This window comes from Schistocerca gregaria, unplaced genomic scaffold, assembly GCF_023897955.1.
Source record: "Schistocerca gregaria isolate iqSchGreg1 unplaced genomic scaffold, iqSchGreg1.2 ptg000066l, whole genome shotgun sequence".
Taxonomy (NCBI): domain Eukaryota; kingdom Metazoa; phylum Arthropoda; class Insecta; order Orthoptera; family Acrididae; genus Schistocerca; species Schistocerca gregaria.
Genome location: NW_026061707.1, coordinates 5,127,782 through 5,147,175, shown reverse-complemented (window position 1 = coordinate 5,147,175; position 19,394 = coordinate 5,127,782). Strand labels below are relative to the sequence as shown.

The following is a 19,394-nucleotide window of genomic DNA, read 5'->3' as shown; positions in this document are numbered from 1 at the left end:
AAATCAAGGGTCGTGAGTTCCATCCTCAAAGGAAGAAGTCGAATTTTGGAAATCAGTTGCGCGTCGTGGCCGTATAGCAAACAGTACCTGTGATGACGAACAATTAGCGACGTGCCTTTTATTAAGAATTACTCTCAGATGTGATTAAGGCGAATGGCGCAGATAAAGCCTTTGCGAAAGCGGTACAGCATAAGGTGGGACGAGGCAGTCTGAATTACATTTTATAGATGTATTTCTCACATATGTCAGAGCCTCTCGCGGTCGTCGTCGTCGTCGCCGCCGCCGCTTCTGCAGAAGTAGCAAATGGCCATCGTGGCAAATGCGGCGAGGCACGCCCTGCCTTCGATTCCGTATGCACAAAGTGTGTGGTCTTGTTTCCCAGTCTATATTTGGTCGGTCACGTAAGAGGTTGAATGTAACGAATGGGTGGGAAAGAGCAAGGGCAGGGGCTGAGTAGGACGAAAACACAAATTATCAGGGGTGTGAGCGTTTCGAGATGAGTCATATACAAGTTGCACTTGGTCGTCAATGACTGTGTGGCCTAATGGATAAGGCGTCCTACTTCGGATCTGAAGATTACAGGTTCGAATGCTGTCACGCTCGTGTTTTATCATTTCTGAATAAGAAACATACCGTTTTAATGTAGCATTTGAGCAGTACGAAACCGTCTGAATGTTGCTGTTGACCATTTTCTGCTTGGAGATGCTCTTGAGCTTGAAACACATACTACAAGACCGGTGTTAACTAGCGAAATGGTCGGCAGAGTGCTGTCACCGCGAGTTTCCACTGGCACTTGCACATCTAAAACAACGTCGGAAAGTAACTCGTTCGCCTTTTGAGTCACATCAAGGATGAGTGTTAATTTTGACGCCACTAGCTCTGCAGGTTGTCATGCAATTCCTTTACCTCTCAGAAATGATAATGAAATAAAAGTGAAGTACGTGACGAGTGTGACGTTAGGAAAACATTAGGCAGCATGGAGAGATTCTGTATGGGACCACCCAACCCAAACGGGTACTGAGTAACGTGCTGCCCGGCATGTATTCACCCCAGCAGCCCGGCTAGCTCAGTCGGTAGAGCATGAGACTCTTAATCTCAGGGTCGTGGGTTCGAGCCCCACGCTGGGCGAAACTGAATTTTGTTCCGCTGCAGATGTAAATTACCGTTTTTCTGATTAACGTGATGTAATGGAAATAGCAACTTTAAACTTTGCCTACGTCTCTGTCAGTCGCAAGGAAACTGTATTTGAAGGTGAATGTGATTTTGTAGACATGTGTGAAAGACATGTTCTGAAATGCAAGTGTTGTTGTTTCGAGAGGACATCGGTTACGTGTCAGATGTGTAGCCAAGCAGTAATGGGTCGCCATAGCTGCAAATACTAGTTGGTAATATGAAGCGTTGTCAGCTGAAGTCTGATGATCCAGACGACCGTAAGGACGAAGTACGCAAAAGTACCGCTAGGACGCGCCCCTTTAGCTCAGTGGTAGAGCACTGGACTAGTAAATCAAGGGTCGTGAGTTCCATCCTCAAAGGAAGAAGTCGAATTTTGGAAATCAGTTGCGCGTCGTGGCCGTATAGCAAACAGTATCTGTGATGACGAACAATTAGCGACATGCCTTTTATTAAGAATTACTCTCAGATGTGATTAAGGCGAATGGCGCAGATAAAGTCTTTGGCAAAGCGGTACAGCATAAGGTGGGACGAGGCAGTCTGAATTACATTTTATAGATGTATTTCTCACATATGTCAGAGCCTCTCGCGGTCGTCGTCGTCGTCGCCGCCGCCGCTTCTGCAGAAGTAGCAAATGGCCATCGTGGCAAATGCGGCGAGGCACGCCCTGCCTTCGATTCCGTATGCACAAAGTGTGTGGTCTTGTTTCCCAGTCTATATTTGGTCGGTCACGTAAGAGGTTGAATGTAACGAATGGGTGGGAAAGAGCAAGATCAGCGGCTGTGTAGAACGAAAACACAAATTATCAGGGGTGTGAGCGTTTCGAGATGAGTCATATACAAGGTGCACTTGGTCGTCAGTGACTGTGTGGCCTAATGGATAAAGCGTCGGACTTCGGATCTGAAGATTACAGGTTCGAATGCTGTCACGCTCGTGTTTTATCAGTTCTGAAAAAGAAACATACCGTTTTAATGTAGCATTTGAGCAGTACAAAACCGTGTGAATGATGCTGTTGACCATTTTCTGCTTGGAGATGCTCTTGAGCTTGAAACACACACTACAAGACCGGTGTTAACTAGCGAAATGGTCGGCAGAGTGCCATCACCGCGAGTTACCACTGGCACTTGCACATCTAAAACAACGTCGGAAAGTAACTCGTTCGCCTTTTGAGTCACATCAAGTATGAGTGTTAATTTTGACGCCACTAGCTCTGCAGGTTGTCATGCAATTCCTTTACCTCTCAGAAATGATTATGAGATAAAAGTGAAGTACGTGACGAGTGTGACGTTAGGAAAACATTAGGCAGCATGGAGAGATTCTGTATGGGACCACCCAACCCAAACGAGTACTGTGTGACGTGCTGCCCGGCAAATATTCACCGAAGCAGCCCGGCTAGCTCAGTCGGTAGAGCATGAGACTCTTAATCTCAGGGTCGTGGGTTCGAGCCCCACGCTGGGCGGAACGGAATTTTGTTCCGCTGCAGATGTAAATTACCGTTTTTCTGATTAACGTGATGTAATGGAAATAGCAACTTTAAACTTTGCCTACGTCTCTGTCAGTCGCAAGGAAACTGTATTTGAAGGTGAAGGTGATTTTCTAGACATGTGTGAAAGACATGTTCTGAAATGCAAGTGTTGTTGTTTGGAGAGGACATCGGTTACGTGTCAGATGTGTAGCCAAGCAGTAATGGGTCACCATAGCTGCAAATATTAGTCAGTAATATGAAGTGTTGTCAGCTGAAGTCTGATGATCAAGACGACCGTAAGGACGAAGTTCGCAAAAGTAACGCTAGGACGCGCCCCTTTAGCTCAGTGGTAGAGCACTGGACTAGTAAACCAAGGGTCGTGAGTTCCATCCTCAAAGGAAGAAGTCGAATTTTGGAAATCAGTTGCGCGTCGTGGCCGAATAGCAAACAGTATCTGTGATGACGAACAATTAGCGACATGCCTTTTATTAAGAATTACTCTCAGATGTTATTAAGGCGAATGGCGCAGATAAAGCCTTTGCCAAAGCGGTACAGCATAAGGTGGGACGAGGCAGTCTGAATTACATTTTATAGATGTATTTCTCACATATGTCACAGCCTCTCGCGGTCGTCGTCGTCGTCGCCGCCGCCGCTTCTGCAGAAGTAGCAAATGGCCATCGTGGCAAATGCGGCGAGGCACGCCCTGCCTTCGATTCCGTATGCACAAAGTGTGTGGTCTTGTTTCCCATTCTATATTTGGTCGGTCTCGTAAGAGGTTGAATGTAACGAATGGGTGGGAAAGAGCAAGGGCAGCGGCTGTGTAGAACGAAAACACAAATTATCAGGGGTGTGAGCGTTGCGAGATGAGTCATATACAATTGCATTTGGTCGTCAGTGACTGTGTGGCCTAATGGATAAGGCGTCGGACTTTGGATCTGAAGATTACAGGTTCGAATGCTGTCACGCTCGTGTTTTATCAATTCTGAATAAGAAACATACCGTTTTAATGTAGCATTTGAGCAGTACGAAACCGTCTGAATGTTGCTGATGACCATTTTCTGCTTGGAGATGTTCTTGAGCTTGAAACACACACTACAAGACCGGTGTTATCTAGCGAAATGGTCGGCAGAGTGCCGTCACCGCGAGTTTCCACTGGCACTTGCACAACTAAAACAACGTCGGAAAGTAACTCGTTCGCCTTTTGAGTCACATCAAGTATGAGTGTTAATTTTGACGCCACTAGCTCTGCAGGTTGTCATGCAATTCCTTTACCTCTCAGAAATGATTATGAGATAAAAGTGAAGTACGTGACGAGTGTGACGTTAGGAAAACATTAGGCAGCATGGAGAGATTCTGTATGGGACCACCCAACCCAAACGAGTACTGTGTGACGTGCTGCCCGGCAAATATTCACCGAAGCAGCCCGGCTAGCTCAGTCGGTAGAGCCTGAGACTCTTAATCTCAGGGTCGTGGGTTCGAGCCCCACGCTGGGCGGAACGGAATTTTGTTCCGCTGCAGATGTAAATTACCGTTTTTCTGATTAACGTGATGTAATGGAAATAGCAACTTTAAACTTTGCCTACGTCTCTGTCAGTCGCAAGGAAACTGTATTTGAAGGTGAAGGTGATTTTGTAGACATGTGTGAAAGACATGTTCTGAAATGCAAGTGTTGTTGTTTGGAGAGGACATCGGTTACGTGTCAGATGTGTAGCCAAGCAGTAATGGGTCGCCATAGCTGCAAATATTAGTCGGTAATATGAAGTGTTGTCAGCTGAAGTCTGATGATCCAGACGACCGTAAGGACGAAGTACGCAAAAGTAGCGCTAGGACGCGCCCCTTTAGCTCAGTGGTAAAGCACTGGACTAGTAAACCAAGGGTCGTGTGTTCCATCCTCAAAGGAAGAAGTCGAATTTTGGAAATCAGTTGCGCGTCGTGGCCGTATAGCAAACAGTATCTGTGATGACGAACAATTAGCGACATGCCTTTTATTAAGAATTACTCTCAGATGTTATTAAGGCGAATGGCGCAGATAAAGCCTTTTTTTTTATTAAAAAAAAACCTTTATTCATCATTAATAATAATAATTATACAATATTAACCCACTTCCTTAATAGCATTAGTGGGTCGTAATATTAATACATTTATTATTGTTTCATGCAGCATGCTACAAAATATGATGTGCTACAGGTCACTACAACAATGGGCATTATACTAACTATCCCTACTACTTAAGAAACTATTACTATCACTAATTGCTAATTTCTACACCTGCAGCGTCACATATGTGCCAGTAGAACATATAAACCGACTTTGCAAGCCTTGCTCTTCGGGCTAACCCCAAAGAGCTTGCCCCCGGCACTGGGCTGGCCAAGATGTTAACTCGCTGCAGTTCCATAACCTAACATAATATCCTATTCTAAGTCCTACGGAGCTAACTTATCCTAAGTCAAATCCGGTGCATCTCTAAGTCGGTGAGATTAACCCCTCCTCCCCCTAATCCTGCGCGCGGCGGATCCCAACTGTGATGTAAGTCGGCCAGTCCGCGCGCTGGCGGTATGGGAAAAGGGATCTAGACAATATCGGTGTTCATTTCACATTCTTAGTTAATCTCCCTCAGATATTCATTTAACACTTTCCGCGATACCTCGTTGGCCAGAGTATTAATCATCTGAAAAGTGTCTTCACGTCTGAGGAGTTGATACGTGTCATGGTTTGGTAGTCCGTCTCGAAGTGTAGTCGCTACATCATTGAAGAGAGGGCACTCGTAAATCACATGATCCGGAGTGCCTTCCGGCGCGCCACAGTCACACGCTGGCGTAGCCCTCTTCCCAAACCGACATAAGTATGTCGGGTAGGGTCCATGACCAGTGAGAAAATGGATCAGTCCCCGTGTTGGCTGAAAGTACTTCATTTCTAAGCGCTCCCTCACATTCGGCAAGAACTGAAAGGTTCTGCGACCGGTTTCTTCTGTCTCCCAGGACCCCTGCCAAAGTTCTTCCCCCCTTCTTCTAATCCCCCTTTTGTCCTCTACCCTCACACCCATGATTTCTTCTATTTTCCCCTGGTTCCCTTTTTTTGCCCAATACCAGGCTGCTTGCTCCCTAATCTTGATGTCAAGTGGGCAGAGCCCCATTATGACTAATAGGGCCCCTCCTGGAGATGTTCTATAAGCGCCCACAGATCTTAGAACCATGCTTCTCTGAACCCTTCTCACTGCCATGGCGGGCACAACCCTCGTGAGTCTGTGCGCCCAGACCCCGGAGCCGTAACCCACTACTGAAGTTAGGATACTATTGTGATAAAGTTTAATGAGATGTGGAGGTAGGTGAAATCTTTTGTGTCCTATGGAAATGAGGTTGTTTAATATTTGCAGAGCTTTTTGGGTTACAGTTTCAATGTGTTTTCCGAAGTTCCATTTCTCATCAATGATGACTCCTAGGTAACGTGTGTCTCGTCTACGCAATACCGGTGTGCCGTCAATTCTGACCGTAGGGTTCCTGATTAGTTGTCCTTTAAGTAGTAAGTATGTCGATTTGCTTGGTGATATGGTCATTTTCGTGGTGTGTCACCACTGTAGGAGTCTGTCTAACGCTCTCTCTATTTTAGGTTCTATGTCCTCTCGGCTACGGCCACCGACCATCAGGAGGAGGTCATCAGCGTAGGCTATCACCTCTAGCACATCCTCACTTCGTTGCAGGCTGTCTAGTAATGGCTCCATGTGGATGTCCCAAAAGAGCGGCCCTAGGACCGATCCTTGGGGACATCCTTTCGTGACAGCTTTCCCTACCCTTTCGCTAGGGGATGATAGCCAGACCTCCCGATCCTCACAGTAGCTCCTCAGGCAGCCATATAGCGGCCCTGGACACTCCTTCTCCCGCAAGCAGGAGAAGAGCGAGGGCCACCACAGGTTGTCGAAGGCGCCACTGATGTCCACCATGATGCCCACCACGTATTTGTGCGGGGTTGAGCCACAGACCTCGGCCGCCAGGGCGATTGCATCAGATGCCGACCGCCCCGGCCTGAAACCGAATTGCCTACTGCTCATCCCGCACAATACTCTATGTGCTACCAGTCTGTCAGCCAGCAGTTTTTCCAAGATTTTTCCAAACAAATCTAACAGGCAGATCGGCCTGTACGACTTTACTTCTGCAGGATCCTTGTCCGGTCCCTTCTTAATGATGACGACGTTCCCAGTTTTCCACCTTCTTGGGAACTGTTGTTGCCTCAGGCACTCATTATAGAGGTGGGTAAGCGGGGCAACCAGCTGGGGTGTCAGGAATTGCACCACCTCCGCCACAATGCCGTCTGGCCAAGGAGCTTTGCCTCTTTTAAGTTGCTTTATGTGGGTCGCCACCTCCTCTTCTGAGAAGGGGTAGACCGCCGTGTCATTATTATATATTTCACGGTCTTGTTCTCGCAATTGCCGTTGTCCCTCTGTCTCCCCATCCGCATTGTCATCAGGCAGCAGGGACCGGAGGAGGACCCCAGCAGTCTCCTGCCAGGACTCCGTCATCCTGTCCCCGTGCCTGACTGTAGATAGCTCCATAGGAGAGCGGATTTTCTCCCTGACTAATTTATAGGGGAGTCCCCATGGATCCAGAGCTAGCTGGCTGAGCACATAGTGTTCCCAGCTTCGCCTTCTGACTTCACGTAGTTCACTCTGGAACAGAGTGGATAAAGCCTTTGCCAAAGCGGTACAGCATAAGGTGGGACGAGGCAGTCTGAATTACATTTTATAGATGTATTTCTCACATATGTCACAGCCTCTCGCGGTCGTCGTCGTCGTCGCCGCCGCCGCTTCTGCAGAAGTAGCAAATGGCCATCGTGGCAAATGCGGCGAGGCACGCCCTGCCTTCGATTCCGTATGCACAAAGCGTGTGGTCTTGTTTCCCAGTCTATATTTGGTCGGTCACGTAAGAGGTTGAATGTAACGAATGTGTGGGAAAGAGCAAGGGCAGCGGCTGTGTAGAACGAAAACACAAATTATCAGGGGTGTGAGCGTTTCGAGATGAGTCATACACAAGTTGCACTTGGTCGTCAGTGACTGTGTGGCCTAATGGATAAGGCGTCGGACTTCGCTTCTGATGATTACAAGTTCAAATGCTGTCACGCTCGTGTTTTATCATTTCTGAATAAGAAACATACCGTTTTAATGTAGAATTTGAGCAGTACGAAACCGTCTGAATGTTGGTGTTGACCATTTTCTGCTTGGAGTTGCTCTTGAGCTAGAAACACACACTACAAGACCGGTGTTAATTAGCGAAATGGTCGGCAGAGTGCCGTCACCGCGAGTTTCCACTGGCACTTGCACATCTAAAACAACGTCGGAAAGTAACTCGTTCGCCTTTTGAGTCACATCAAGTATGAGTGTTAATTTTGACGCCACTAGCTCTGCAGGTTGTCATGCAATTCCTTTACCTCTCAGAAATGATTATGAAATAAAAGTGAAGTACGTGACGTGTGTGACGTTAGGAAAACATTAGGCAGCATGGAGAGATTCTGTATGGAACCACCCAACCCAAACGAGTACTGTGTGACGTGCTGATCGGCAAGTGTTACCGAAGCAGCCCGGCTAGCTCAGTCGGTAGAGCATGAGACTCTTAATCTCAGGGTCGTTGGTTCGAGCCCCACGCTGGGCGGAACGGAATTTAGTTCCGCTGCAGATGTAAATTACCGTTTTTCTGATTAACGTGATGTAATGGAAATAGCAACTTTATACTTAGCCTACGTCTCTGTCAGTCGCAAGGAAACTGTATTTGAAGGTGAAGGTGATTTTGTAGACATGTGTGAAAGACATGTTCTGAAATGCAAGTGTTGTTGTTTGGAGAGGACATCGGTTACGTGTCAGATGTGTAGCCAAGCAGTAATGGGTCGCCATAGCTGCAAATATTAGTCGGTTATATGAAGTGTTGTCAGCTGAAGTCTGATGATCCAGACGACCGTAAGGACGAAGTACGCAGAAGTACCGCTAGGACGCGCCCCTTTAGCTAAGTGGTAGAGCACTGGACTAGTAAAGGGTCGTGAGTTCCATCCTCAAAGGAAGAAGTCGAATTTTGGAAATCAGTTGCGCGTCGTGGCCGTATAGCAAACAGTATCTGTGATGACGAACAATTAGCGACATGCCTTTTATTAAGAATTACTCTCAGATGTGATTAAGGCGAATGGCGCAGATAAAGCCTTTGCCAAAGCGGTACAGCATAAGGTGGGACGAGGCAGTCTGAATTACATTTTATAGATGTATTTCTCACAGCTGAGCAACGTAATATACTTTACATAAAACATAAGTGTCTAATACACGCTTTTTTTGCAGTAGCGGTATCGAACGCCATGAGTGTTCTAATAAAACACCTTGCAGCTTGGAAATGGCCACTTGCCAATTTTTTGCAGCCATCCGAAGAGGACAACGTTCAAGATAGATACCTAAATGAGTATAGTGTTCAACAGCTGTAACCCACGTAGCAACCACACGTTCAATGCCCCGCAAATTCAGGAGCTTGCTTTTACGGGGATTGATACGAGAACCTGAGGCCGCAGAAAATTTATCGAGTTTCATTTTCAACTGCGTCACTTCTGCGGTGGAACGAAGCAAAACAACCAAATCATCAGCATAAGCCGTTGCCGTCTGGTTAACCCCAGAGATCGTAAGACCACGAAGTGTCGAGTTGAGACGTGTGAGGAGTGGTTGAAGGGAGAGAGCATAAAGGGTCATGGATAAAGGACTACCTTGCGGGAAGCCACGTTGATTATCAATGACCTTTGTTAGGTGGCCATTAATGTCAATCTTAGCAGAAATGCCAGTCGTCATATTCTTAAGTACCAGCAGCGCCTGTTCATTAAAACCGAGCAGGTGCAGCAGAAGCTCTAAAAACGAATGGGACACACGATCAAAGGCCTTACTAAAATCAACAAATAAAAGCGCACAGGAAATATTGGTGACAGCGACAATCGACACGACATCACGATACCCCGCCAGAGACGTCAATATGGAGCGCCCTGTAAAGCAGCTTGGACAAGGAGGTATCACAGGTGTAAGCAAGAGGGATAGACGTGCATTAACAGCCCTAGCGGCCGTCTTATAGTCAAAATTTAAAAGGGTTAAAGGACGAAAGTCACTAGCTGTTTTCAAACCAGCAGATTTTGGTATCAGGACAACCGTACCTCTCTTGAAATTGGCTGGAATTGTGCCACCATTCAAGATTTCATTCACAATATCCGTAAAAACAGGCCCTATAATTGGCCAAAACTAACAAAAAACTCCTTAGGTAGGCCATCAGGACCAGGAGATTTGTGAGATGCTGAACAAGCAATGAAAGCTGAAATTTCGTCTGCAGTAAAAGGAGCTAAAAATTTCGCATTATGGTCCTCTGTTAAAACTGGTGGGATAGCAGTTAAAATCTCGTCAACATCAATCGGATCAGAATCAGCCGCAGTATATAACGTCTCATAGTAGCAGGTAAGTTCATGGGTTATTTGATTCTGTAAGGTAAGCCGGCGACCATCAGCTGCCATAAGGCCGTCAATCAATACACGTCGACGGTTCTTGTGGTGACGAAACAGATGGTACATAGAAGTCATTTCATGTGCTAACGTGGACGGTGGTTTAGATTTAATCTTCAATCCTTCCATCTGAAGCCGCTTAATACTAAGAAGCTTGGCCTTAATTTTCCGAATCTCAGAAAGGTGGGCACATGTCATTGTAGAATTATCATAAAGTTCGCGAAGCACCGAATAGTAATACTCAAAAGTCAGTTTCAGATCTCGCGCTCTATTATAACTGTAGGACATTAAAGTGCGACGTAGTTTTGGCTTCACACAGTGGATCCACCAATGAAGCTTAGACGGATAGTATCGCAGAGAACGTAAACAAATGTCCCACGCCGTCTGTATTAGAGGTTCGATGTCAGGGTCATCGAGCAAGGAGACATTTAATTTCCACAGCGGCCTATAAAGTTTAAGAGGTTGACGCTCCAAATTAATTATAACAGCTAGGGCACAATGATCCGTAAAACTGGCTGGAATAACATCTACATCTAAAACAGAAACACTAAGGGGATCAGAAATATACAATCGGTCAAGTCGACTACTTGAGGTGGCAGTAAAAAATGTAAATTTAACTAAAGTGGGGTGTTTAACCTCCCACGCATCGCGTAGTCGTAATTGACGTACAAGAGAACGTAGCTCGAAACAATAATTAAAATGAGGGGATTGGTCTTTAGCTTGTAACACACAATTAAAATCGCCCCCCAATATCAAGGTCGCCGGATTTTTTCGTAGAAGGTAAATCAGATCCTCTTTATAAAAACGAGACCTTTCCTGCCGCTTGCTAGAACCAGAGGGGGCGTAAATGTTAACCAAGGTCGTGTCAAATAACCGACAACCAATGCCCCGTCCCGAGTCTAAAAGCTCAATTTCGGTAACGGGGATACCGTCACGAATTAGGAAAGCAGTACCTGCAGAAAACTCAGGTGCAAAATTTATAATAGTACGAAAACCAGGAACAAACAGGTGTGCAACGGAGACTTCCTGCAGGAAAACAATATCAGCTGCAGAGTCATAAATAAACTGCTGCAGAGACGCTAACTTCAGAGCAGATTGAATGCCATTTATATTTAAGGTAATAAACGTGTACGCCTGCAACATCAACCAAAAAATGAGAAATGAACCCAAATTACACCACACTAGAAGCAACTACATCCATATCATCAACATCAGACATGTCAGAGGGTGATTGTCCAGAATCAACGGAATCAGAGTCGTCTTTCGCATGCTTATGTTTCTTCCGCACCGCGTGGAGATTGGAGGGCACTTTCTCCCGACGACGTATCTGATGCACACCAGATTCAAGAGCAGGCGGAGTGGGGGGTCGAGATCAGGCACGTCAACCAAAGCGTCCGAAGGATTAGCAGGGCGAGAGGAGTCAGAAGGAGGAGCCATCAAGGGAAAACTGCATCAGGAACATCGGCACCGGTTTCAGAATGTGTAGGTATTGGAAGTGTAGGAGGTGGTAAGATAGGTTTGGAGTCTGCTAATGCGGAGCGCGCAGTTCTAGGAGCGGTTTTCCGACAAACAGCCGTCTCCACCGAAGTGTCGTCAACATGTTGTGATGCCTGTGGCGGTGGGGATGTCAACAACACCTCGACCGAATGTTGTGGCTCTTGCGCCGACGGCCTGGCAGCAAGTTCGACGTCATCAGGCAAAGCAGGAGGCACAGCGGGAACAGAATCCGAAACAGGCATGGGAGATTCTGGAATTCTCTCATCAGATTCGCAAACCGGCTGCGAAACAGCAGCTTCGTCATCAGTGCTACCGGTATCACTAGCACGATGGCGTTTGTTGTTGGTAACAGACGGAATCGGTATAGGAGCAGCCGATACGTCTGGGCGAGTGGGTAGCGGACGAAAACCTGCAGGGAGGGTGACACCTGTTGTGAAGAAGCTACTGCAGGAGGCAGATAGGAAACAGTGGAGGAAGCTGCTGGCACAAGATCGGCAACCGTTAATTTGCGGCGCTGTGCTAGGCCATTTTTAAGCACAAATACCCGCTTAGGGCAATTAGCTCGAACATGACCATGTTCATTACATAGGAAACATGTACCAAGCTGTCCCTCATATGTAAGATGTACACGATAACCGCATACAACCAGATGGGACGGTATATTAGACTTAATATGCATTTCAACTGATCTGACACCATTATAACATTGCAGCTTATGTTGTGCAGACCAACGTTCATTTCGAATTGACCGAACAGTACCATAACCAAGCAAAGCTTCCTTAAGATAGCTGTTGTCAACTTCAGGAGGTGAATAGTAAACCCGAACTGTGGTATACGTAATTTCAGCATTTGAGACAGTAACACTGCTAACAGAAACATCCCTATGACGGAACGACACTTGCTCACCATGTTTAAGTAATAACTTATCCAGCAAAACCCGGTTCAACAATTTCACAAAAAAGCAGAGTAATTCTGTATCAAAATACGCCGTATGTACCTGGTCCGATGTAATGCCAATCGTGTCCACAATCCATTCGTGAATTTCCAACGATGTCGGTTGGACATTCCTGGTAGCCTTGTTAAACTGAAAACTGAGAGTACACTTCCGCGGAAACAACCGGGAAGCCATACCACTTAATTAATGCTGCAAAAGCCGCAATACAACGCAAGACACAAAACAAACACTCAGGCAAAGAAACAACGAAAAACAGAAGACAAAGAAACCTCACACACAGAAGGTAAATATTCACAACCTAATTGTTCGTCATCACAGATACTGTTTGCTATACGGCCACGACGCGCAACTGATTTCCAAAAATTCGACTTCTTCCTTTGAGGATGTAACTCACGACCCTTGGTTTACTAGTTCAGTGCTCTACCACTGAGCTAAAGAAGCGCGGCCTAGTGGTACTTTTGCGTACTTCGTCCTTACGGTCGTCTGGATCATCAGACTTCAGCTGACGACACTTCATATTACCGACTAATATTTGCAGCTATGGCGACCCATTACTGCTTGGCTACACATCTGACACATAACCGATGTCCTCTCCAAACAACAACACCTGAATTTCAGAACATGTCTTTCACACATGTCTACAAAATCTCCTTCACTTTCAAATACAGTTTCCTTGCGACTGACAGAGACGTAGGCAAAGTTTAAAGTTGCTATTTCCATTACATCACGTTAATCAGAAAAACGGTAATTTACATCTGCAGCGGAACAAAATTCCGTTCCGCCCAGCGTGGGGCTCGAACCCACGACCCTGAGATTAAGAGTCTCACGCTCTACCGACTGAGCTAGCCGGGCCGCTTGGGTGAATACTTGCCGAGCAGCACGTCACACAGTACTCGTTTGGGTTCGGTGGTTCCATATAGAATCTCTCCATGCTGCCTAATGTTTTCCTAACGTTACACTCGTCACGTACTTCACTTTTATTTCATAATCATTTCTGAGAGGTAAAGGAATTGCATGACGACCTGCAGAGCTAGTGGCGTCAAATTTAACACTCATACTTGATGTGACTCAAAAGGCGAACGAGTTACTTTCCGACGTTGTTTTAGATGTGCAAGTGCCAGTGGAAACTCGCGGTGACGGCACTCTGCCGACCATTTCGCTAGTTAACACCGGTCTTGTAGTGTGTGTTTCAAGCTCAAGAGCATCTCCAAGCAGAAAATGGTCAACAGCAACATTCAGACGGTTTCGTACTGCTCAAATGCTACATTAAAACGGTATGTTTCTTTTTCAGAACTGATAAAACACGAGCGTGACAGCATTCGAACCTGTAATCTTCAGATCCGAAGTCCGACGCCTTATCCATTAGGCCACACAGTCACTGACGAGCAAGTGCAACTTGTATATGACTCATCTCGAAACGCTCACACCCCTGATAATTTGTGTTTTCGTTCTACACAGCCGCTGCCCTTGCTCTTTCCCACCCATTCGTTACATTCAGCCTCTTACGTGACCGACCAAATATAGACTGGGAAACAAGACCACACACTTTGTGCATACGGAATCGAAGGCAGGGCGTGCCTCGCCGCATTTGCCACGATGGCCATTTGCTACTTCTGCAGAAGCGGCGGCGACGACGATGACGACGACGACGACGACGACGACGACCGCGAGAGGCTCTGACATATGTGAGAAATACATCTATAAAATGTAATTCAGACTGCCTCGTCCCACCTTATGCTGTACCGCTTTGGCAAAGGCTTTATCTGGGCCATTCGCCTTAATCACATCTGAGAGTAATTCTTAATAAAAGGCGTGTCGCTAATTGTTCGTCATCACAGATACTGTTTGCTATACGGCCACGACGCGCAACTGATTTCCAAAATTCGACTTCTTCCTTTGAGGATGGAACTCACGACCCTCGATTTACTAGTCCAGTGCTTTACCACTGAGCTAAAGGGGCGCGTCCTAGCGGTACTTTTGTGTACTTTGTCCTTACGGTCGTCTGGATCATCAGACATCAGTTGACAACGCTTCATATTACCGACAAATATTTGCAGCTATGGCGACCCATTACTGCTTGGCTACACATCTGACACGTAACCGATGTCCTCTCCAAACAACAACACTTGCATTTCAGAACATGTCTTCCACACATGTCTACAAAATCACCTTCACCTTCAAATACAGTTTCCTTGCGACTGACAGAGACGTAGGCAAAGTTTAAAGTTGCTATTTCCATTACATCACGTTAATCAGAAAAACGGTAATTTACATCTGCAGCGGAACAAAATTCCGTTCCGCCCAGTGTGGGGCTCGACCACACGACCCTGAGATTAAGAGTCTCATGCTCTACCGACTGAGCTAGCCGGGGTGTTTCGGTGAATACTTGCCGGGTAGCACGTCACACAGTACTCGTTTGGGTTGGGTGGTCCCATACAGAATCTCTCCATGCTGCCTAATGTTTTCCTAACGTCACACTCGTCACGTACTTCACTTTTATTTCATAATCATTTCTGAGAGGTAAAGGAATTGCGTGACAACCTGCAGAGCTAGTGGCGTCAAAATTAACACTCATACTTGATGTGACTCAAAAGGCGAACGAGTTACTTTCCGACGTTGTTTTAGATGTGCAAGTGCCAGTGGAAACTCGCGGTGACGGCACTCTGCCGACCATTTCGCTAGTTAACACCGGTCTTGTAGTGTGTGTTTCAAGCTCAAGAGCATCTCCAAGCAGAAAATGGTCAACAGCAACATTCAGACGGTTTCGTACTGCTCAAATGCTACATTAAAACGGTATGTTTCTTTTTCAGAACTGATAAAACACGAGCGTGACAGCATTCGAACCTGTAATCTTCAGATCCGAAGTCCGACGCCTTATCCATTAGGCCACACAGTCACTGACGGCCAAGTGCAACTTGTATATGACCCATCTCGAAACGCTCACACCCCTGATAATTTGTGTTTTCGTTCTACACAGCCGCTGCCCTTGCTCTTTCCCACCCATTCGTTACATTCAACCTCTTACGTGACCGACCAAATATAGACTGGGAAACAAGACCACACACTTCGTGCATACGGAATCGAAGGCAGGGCGTGCCTCGCCGCATTTGCCGCGATGGCCATTTGCTACTTCTGCAGAAGCGGCGGCGGCAACGACGACGACGACGACCGCGAGAGTCTCTGACATATGTGAGAAATACATCTATAAAATGTAATTCAGACTGCCTCGTCCCACCTTATGCTGTACCGCTTTGGCAAAGGCTTTATCTGCTCCATCCGCCTTAATCACATCTGAGAGTAATTCTTAATAAAAGGCATGTCGCTAATTGTTTTGAGGATGGAACTCACGACCCTTTGTTTACTATACCAGTGCTCTACCACTGAGCTAAAGAGGCGCGGCCTTGCGGTACTTTTGCGTACTTCGTCCTTACGGTCGTCTGGATCATCAGACTTCAGCTGACAACACTTCATATTACCGACTAATATTTGCAGCTATGGCGACCCATTACTGCTTGGCCACACATCTGACATATAACCGATGTTCTCTCCAAACAACAACACTTGCATTTCAGAACATGTCTTTCACACATGTCTACAAAATCACCTTCACCTTCAAATACAGTTTATTTGCGACTGTCAGAGACGTAAGCAAAGTTTAAAGTTGCTATTTCCATTACATCACGTTAATAAGAAATTCCGTTCCGCCCAGCGTGGGGCTAGAACACACGACTGTGAGATTAAGAGTTTCATGCTCTACTGACTGAGCTAGCTGGGCTGCTTCGGTAAGTACTTCCCGGGTAGCACGTCACACAGTATGCGTTTGGGTTGGGTGGTCCCATACAGAATCTCTCCATGCTGCCTAATGTTTTCCTAACGCCACACTCGTCACGTACTTCACTTTTATTTTATAATCGTTTCTGAGAGGTAAAGGAATTGCATGACAACCTGCAGAGCTAGTGGCGTCAAAATTAACACTCATACTTGATGTGACTCAAAAGGCGAACGAGTTATTTCCCGACGTTGTTTTAGATGTGCAAGTGCCAGTGAAAACTCGCGGTGACGGCATTCTGCCGACCATTTCGCTAGTTAACACCGGTCTTGTTGTGTGTGTTTCAAGCTCAAGAGCATCTCCAAGCAGAAAATGGTCATCAGCAACATTCAGACGGTTTCGTGCTGCTCAAATGCTACATTAAAACGGTATGTTTCCTTTTCAGAACTGATAAAACGCGAGGGTGACAGTATTCGAACCTGTAATCTTCAGATCCGAAGTCCGACGCGGTCACTGACGACCGAGTGCATCTTGTATATGACTCATCTCGAAACGCTCACACCCCTGACGATTTGTGTTTTCGTTCTACACTGCCGCTGCCCCTTTCTCTTTCCCACCCATTCGTTACATTCAACCTCTTACGTGACCGACCAAATATAGACTGGGAAACAAGACCACACACTTTGTGCATACGGAATCGAAGGCAGGGCGTGCCTCGCCGCATTTGCCACGTTGGCCATTTGCTACTTCTGCAGAAGCGGCGGCGGCGACGACGACGACGACGACGACGACGACGACCGCGAGAGGCTCTGACATATGTGAGAAATACATCTATAAATTGTAATTCAGACCGCCTCGTCCCACCTTGTGCTGTACCGCTTAGGCAAGGGCTTTATCTGCGCCATTCGCCTTAATCACATCTGAGAGTAATTCTTAATAAAAGGCATGTCGCTAATTGTTCGTCATCACAGATACTGTTTGCTATACGGCCACGACGCGCAACTGATTTCCAAAATTGGATTTCCTCCTTTGAGCATGGAGCTCACGACCGTTGGTTTACTAGTCCAGTGCTCTACCACTGAGCTAAATGGGCGCGGCCTAGCGGTACTTTTGCGTACTTCGTCCTTACGGTCGTCTGGATCATCAGACTTCAACTGACATCACTTCATATTACTGACTAATATTTGCAGCTATGGCGACCCATTACTGCTTGGCTACACATCTGACACGTAACCCATGTCCTCTCCAAACAACAACACTTGCATTTCAGAACATGTGTTTCACACATGTCTACAAAATCACCTTCACCTTCAAATACAGTTTCCTTGCGACTGACAGAGACGTAGGCAAAGTTTAAAGTTGCTATTTCTATTACATCACGTTAGTCAGAAAAACGGTGATTTACATCTGCAGCGGAACAAAATTCCGTTCCGCCCAGTGTGGGGCTCGAACACACGACCCTGAGATTAAGAATCTTATGCTCTACCGACTGAGCTAGCCAGGCTGCTTCAGTGAATACTTGCCGCGTAGGACATCACACAGTACTCGTTTGGGTTGGGTGGTCCCATACAGAAACCCTCCATGCTGCCTAATGTTTTACTAACGTCACACTCGTCACGTACTTCACTTTTTATTCATAATCTTTTCCTAGAGGTAAAGGAAAGGCATGACAACCTGCAGAGCTAGTGGCGTCAAAATTAACACTCATACTTGATGTGACTCAAAAGGCGAACGAGTTACTTTCTGACGTTGTTTTAGATGTGCAAGTGCCAGTGAAAACTCTCCGTGTCGGCAGTCTGCCGAACATTTCGCTAGTTAACACCGGTCTTGTTGTGTGTGTTTCAAGCTCAAGAGCATCTCAAAGCAGAAAATGGTCAACAGCAACATTCAGACGGTTTCGTACTGCTCAATTGCTACATTAAAACGGTATGTTTCTTTTTCAGAAGTGATAAAACACGAGCGTGACAGCATTCGAACCAGTAATCTTCAGATCCGAATTCCGACGCCTTATGATACTTATATGTGAACACGGGACTTATGAAGCGTTGTCTATCTAAAGAGTTATTCTGCCTTTCTGCCAAGATTGTACCTAAGAACTAGCGAGAATGTCTTCCCTGTCATGAAGTTAGCTCAGTATTCCCCTATACCGGTTCCATTAATGATTCAGGCGCAGGAGCGATCAATAGAAATTGAAACCTAACCAACTCCCTGCTTTTCGAAAACAATAGTAAGCATATTCGCAAAGTCCCTCTTAAGGTGTGGGAAAGACTTTTGCGTCCAGTACTCATGAAGCATGTAACCAGTAAACGAAATAAAATCGGTAATACCATGATCATCAAACACTGCAAAAATGTAACGGCCAAGAAGCCACATAACGGTGTTGTTCTTGGTCCGGGGATAAAAAACCGTGTCCGGCCAGCAGAGAATATCAGTCTTAAATGCCGATTCTGAGCTCCTGGTGAGTAAAGTCAATTGTCGGCGCAGCCAGTGCCACATGCGATGACGGTCAGCGCAGGTAAATCGGTGTTGTGGTGTATCAACACAACCACACGTTTGACAAAGCGGAGAGACACATAAACCTATACGATGAAGGCGTTCGTTCGTAGGAATCAGCTGATTAACTACCTTATACCATAGGGACGCAACAGCTGTTGAATGAACGGGTAAGCTAATATTCGTCCATATGTTACGCCAATTAAAACTGGTATAATGCAAAACAATCGGGTTGGAAGAAGACGACCGGTGCCATCTGTGAAGCAGGGTTAGCGTAGTTATAACAGGACGACGTTGTAAGGGGAGGTCTAGGTAACTAATCTCAATGTAGAAGTCCCGAACATGCCGTAGCTTCGCATTTAGAGGCCCAACGTTAATGGGCGGTGACAAGCTCGCAGGACGAACGACATGGAATAATTGCGAAGTAACAGTCGGGGACTCAGATAATAAAAGATGGAGGGTTCGCTTAACATAAAGGGCAGCAGGCTTGAGACGGACATCGGTGAACGACAAGCCGCCCTCAAGACGCGGCTTCGTAAGAACATCAC

General features: G+C 46.3%; 6 non-coding genes across 6 annotated transcripts; 4 read left to right on the top strand and 2 right to left on the bottom strand.

Annotated features, from left to right (window-relative positions):
- The first annotated feature begins 1,055 nt into the window (after nt 1-1,055).
- Nucleotides 1,056-1,128, top strand: Trnak-cuu (transfer RNA lysine (anticodon CUU)). The gene has a single exon. It is a non-coding gene; the product is annotated as a tRNA-Lys (tRNA).
- Nucleotides 1,129-2,556: 1,428 nt separating this feature from the next.
- Trnak-cuu (transfer RNA lysine (anticodon CUU)) lies at nt 2,557-2,629 on the top strand. The gene has a single exon. It is a non-coding gene; the product is annotated as a tRNA-Lys (tRNA).
- A 1,427-nt stretch (nt 2,630-4,056) lies between these two features.
- Nucleotides 4,057-4,129, top strand: Trnak-cuu (transfer RNA lysine (anticodon CUU)). Its single transcript has one exon. It is a non-coding gene; the product is annotated as a tRNA-Lys (tRNA).
- Nucleotides 4,130-8,201: 4,072 nt separating this feature from the next.
- On the top strand, nt 8,202-8,274 carry Trnak-cuu (transfer RNA lysine (anticodon CUU)). The gene has a single exon. It is a non-coding gene; the product is annotated as a tRNA-Lys (tRNA).
- A 5,089-nt stretch (nt 8,275-13,363) lies between these two features.
- Trnak-cuu (transfer RNA lysine (anticodon CUU)) lies at nt 13,364-13,436 on the bottom strand. Its single transcript has one exon. It is a non-coding gene; the product is annotated as a tRNA-Lys (tRNA).
- Nucleotides 13,437-17,784: 4,348 nt separating this feature from the next.
- Nucleotides 17,785-17,857, bottom strand: Trnak-cuu (transfer RNA lysine (anticodon CUU)). The gene has a single exon. It is a non-coding gene; the product is annotated as a tRNA-Lys (tRNA).
- Nucleotides 17,858-19,394: the final 1,537 nt, after the last annotated feature.